The sequence below is a fragment of the Elephantulus edwardii genome, unplaced genomic scaffold (genome assembly GCF_000299155.1).
Source record: "Elephantulus edwardii isolate Elephantulus edwardi_28Jun2011 unplaced genomic scaffold, EleEdw1.0 scaffold00481, whole genome shotgun sequence".
In the NCBI taxonomy this organism is placed as follows: domain Eukaryota; kingdom Metazoa; phylum Chordata; class Mammalia; order Macroscelidea; family Macroscelididae; genus Elephantulus; species Elephantulus edwardii.
Window position 1 is genome coordinate 547,940 of NW_006400231.1, and position 4,117 is coordinate 552,056.

The window sequence follows — 4,117 nt, forward strand, 5'->3', positions numbered from 1 at the left end:
AGCTCTTAAAGAGAACATTGTATTGGAACAGATGAAGGAGAGAACTACTTAAAATGAATAGATTATTAGACATTATATGTAAGACAGAAGTCCAGAATAGGAGATACATTGCAAAGAGGACTGGTGGAAGGGGAGAAGAAGGAGAGAGCTAGGAAATTGTGCTACAACTAATGTATATTTAAAAAATAAAAACTTCCACCACAGCAGCCAAAGAAATATAGCAGCCATGGCTGTGAGCTACCCAATGGCCTGGGCCTCAACAAAGGCCACAAAGTAACCAAGAACATGAGCAAAGCCAGGCACAACCACCACTGCTGGCACCCCATCAAGCACACCAAGTTCCTGCAGGAGCTAATCCAAGAGGTGTGTGGCTTCATGCCCTATAAGGAGCATGGTGCCATGGTCTCCAAGGACAAGCAGGCCCTCAAGTTCATCAAGAAAAGGGTGGGATTTGAGGTCAGGGAATGCTATGCCTCCCACTTCATTTTTATTTTTCAGAAGTGCTTTGCTTTTTCGTGATCTCTTTCCTCTCCAAACAAACTTGACAATTTCCCTTTCGATCTCCTTGAAAAATGAATTTGGTATCTGTATTGGGATTGTGGTGAACATGTAGATTGCTTTTGGTAGAACTGTCATTTTGACAATACTAAGTCTTTCTATGCATGAACAGGGAACATTTTCCCATTTATTTAGGTCTTTTTTATGTCTCACAAAAATGTTCTGTAGCTTTCGTTTTATAGGTCTTTTTTATCTCTAGTTAGGTTCACTCACAAGTATCTCAATTTGTGGTTGGCTATTGTAAATGGTATTGCTTTCTTGGTTTCCTACTACACAGCAGTAGTAACCAAAACAGCATGGTACTGATACAATGACAGGCACATAGACCAATAGAACAGAAGTGAGAATCCAGAAATAGATCCATCTATCTATGGTCAATTGATATTTGACAAGTAAATAAAAGTAAATATCAAATGGTGAAATGACAACCTCTTCAACAAATGGCGAACTAGATTGAACTGGACTGGTAAAACTGAACTGCTACCAGAAGAAAGCTCAAACAGGGTACACATCTCACACCATACAAAAATCAATTAAAGGTGGATCAGAGAACTCAGAATAAAGCCCCAAACCATAAAGCTTGTAAGAGACAAACTGGTATCAAGCCTAGAAGACCTAGTCTATGGTATAAAGGGACCGCCAAACACAGTGAGAAATGCACAATCTGAAGAGGATAAAATTGATGAATGGGACCTTCTAAAGATTAAATCCTTGTGTGCATCAAAAACTTTTTCCAGCAGGGTAAAAAGAAAACATGGGAACAAACATTTGGCAAAACCATTTCAGACTAGGTAGGGTCTCATTATGAAAGTTTACAGAATCCTTCAGGGCCTCCGCAAGTAAAAAACTGATAATTCAATTATAAAATGGACAAAAGAGTTTCAAAATACTTTTCACAGAAGAGGACATTTGCTGTACAACATCACATGAAGAAATGCTCAAAATCACTGGCAATAAGAGAGAAGAAAATAAAAATCACAATGAGATACCATCTTACCCAAGTGGCAGTGGTAGGATTTATCAGGGCAGCAAGTAATAAATGTTGAAGATGATGTGATGAGATAGGAATTCTTATACATTGTGCGATTGTAAAATGGTACAACCTCCCTGGAAGGCAGTTTGGCTATTCCTCAAAAAGCTGAACACAGAAATTCCATATGATCCAGCTATTCCACTGCTTGGAATATACCCTAAGAAAATGAGAACTGAGGCACAAATGTAGGCTTATATACCAATGTTCATAACAGCATTATTCACCATAGTAAGAACATGGAAACAGCCCAAATGCCCAACCACAATGGAATGGAGTGAGAAATTATGGTACACAACAGAATACTATGCAGCACACAGAGCAGGAGCAATGATTTTATAAATTACTACCTAACATGGGAGGGACTGGAGAGAATTATGTTAAGTGAACTAACTCAGTCTCATAAGGACAAATAATGCATAAGATCACTATTGTACAATGAGTATGAGGATCCAGAGGGGAGGGGGGACTTAATCATATATAATGGGTAAGGAAAGAGGACAGATCTAGTGTGAAAAACAATGTATACAAACTTTATGAACTTTGTATGTAAACCACTATAAAATTTTAAAATGAGATAAAAAAATAAAGGAAGAAAGAAAAGGGTGGGGACACACATCCATGCCAAGAGGAAGCGAGAACTCAGCAATGTCTTAGCCAGCATGAAGAAGGTGGCTGCAAAGAAGGACTGAGTGTGCCCTCTGGCCCCCAAAGCAATATCCTGTTGAAGATTATTCAGAAGTGACTGGAACAATACATTGACAGAGAACTACCAGAAATACAAGCTGGATTAAAAGAGGTCATGGCAGTAGAGAAATTATCGCCAACGTCAGATGGATCTTGGTAGAAAGCAGCGTGTACCAGGGGGATATCAATATGTGTTTCATTGACTATTCAAAGACATTTGACTGTAGAGATCACAACAAATTTTGTTTAACCTTGTGGAGAATGAGAATCCCAGAAAACTTGATTGTGCTTATGAGAAATCTATACTGGGACCAAGAAGCAGGCCTCAGAACAGAGCAAGGAAACATTGCATGGTTCAAAATCAGGAAGGAAGTGCATCAGGGATGTGTCCTGTCTCCATGTCTCTTCAATCAATATGCATAACAGATCATTTGGGAGGCTTGGCTCTATGAGGAGGAGTGTGGCATCAAGATTTGAGGAAGATGCAGATGACACAACCTTGCTTGCTGAAACTGAAGAAAACCTTAAGTGCTTGCTGCAGAAGGTCAAGGGCTATAGTCTTCAAAATAGATTGAAGTTCAACATCAAGGAGAGAAAAAAATTTCACCACTGGGCCAACTGGCAACACCATGATGGATAGAGAAGAGACTGAGTTTGTTAACAGTTAAGCTTGCTTGACTCCTCAATCAATACTTTTGGCACCAGTAGTTAGGAAATGAAAAGGCAAATTGCATTAGGTAAATCTGTGTCAGGGACATTTCCAGAGTACTCAACTGCTTTTCCAAGAAAAGCAATGATGTGAGTCTAGAGACTAAGGTAAGCCTGATCCAGTCTTCACAATTACTTGCTATACAACAGAGATGGATGATGACTAAGAAGGATTGAAGAATTAGTGCCTTTGAATTGTTGTGCTAGGAAAGACTCTTGAACATACCATAGACAGCCAAGATAACAAATAGGTATGTCTTGAAGAGGGTGAAAGCAAGTTTCTCCTTGGAGGCTAGGATTTTGAAGCTCTGTCTCACATACTTTGGGCATGTGGCCAGGAGGGGCTGGTCCTTGGATAAGGACATCATGCTTGGAAGGTTGGAGGGCCAGCACAGGAGAGGAAGACCCTCAAATGACACAGATTGAAACAGTAACTGGGGCAGTTGGGGTAGGTGTGTTGTAGTCAATGAGACTGGCTCAGGATAGGTTAAGCTTCAGAGCTACTGTACATAGGGTCACTATGAGTCGCAGGCAACCTGACAGCACAAAACAATGACAACAACAATAAAATATAATAAATTGAAAAAGAGAAAGGAAAAGTGAACTGGGAAGTGGGATGGAAGGAAGATAATAAATGAATGAAATAAATGAATCAAAATGCAATTTTTCTGTAAACTTTTGTTAAAGTCACAAAAAAAATTTAAAAAGAGAACATATAAAAACTTCTCTTAAACAACAACTCAAAACCAGCTTTCTCAAATTCTAGAAAAGGTCCCTACTGGCTGTTTTATCATTAACACAACTTATAGTCCAACACGACATAAAAGACTGTTAGATCCAAATCTGAATGTTACTGAATAGATTTTCTTAGGCTATACATGTAAGAAAATTTTTAATCATCCTATGGAATTCATGCAGTTCTCAGAAAAGAACGATTATGTTACCAACAATTAGCTGCCAATATATTTATTTCACTCTTACAAATGAAAATTTTAATTTTGTTTTACAACAAAAGGTATTCTGACAAATAGTTGTTGTTGTTGTTGTTGTTATGTGCTGTCGAGTCGCTTGCGACTCATAGCGACCCTATGTACAACAGCCCTAAACTCCGCTCTGTCCTGTGCCAATCACACC

At 38.8% G+C, this 4,117-nt stretch overlaps 1 pseudogene; it reads left to right on the forward strand.

Annotated features, from left to right (window-relative positions):
• The first annotated feature begins 285 nt into the window (after positions 1–285).
• Positions 286–4,117, forward strand: part of LOC102847199 — a 20,224-nt pseudogene continuing 16,392 nt past the window's right edge.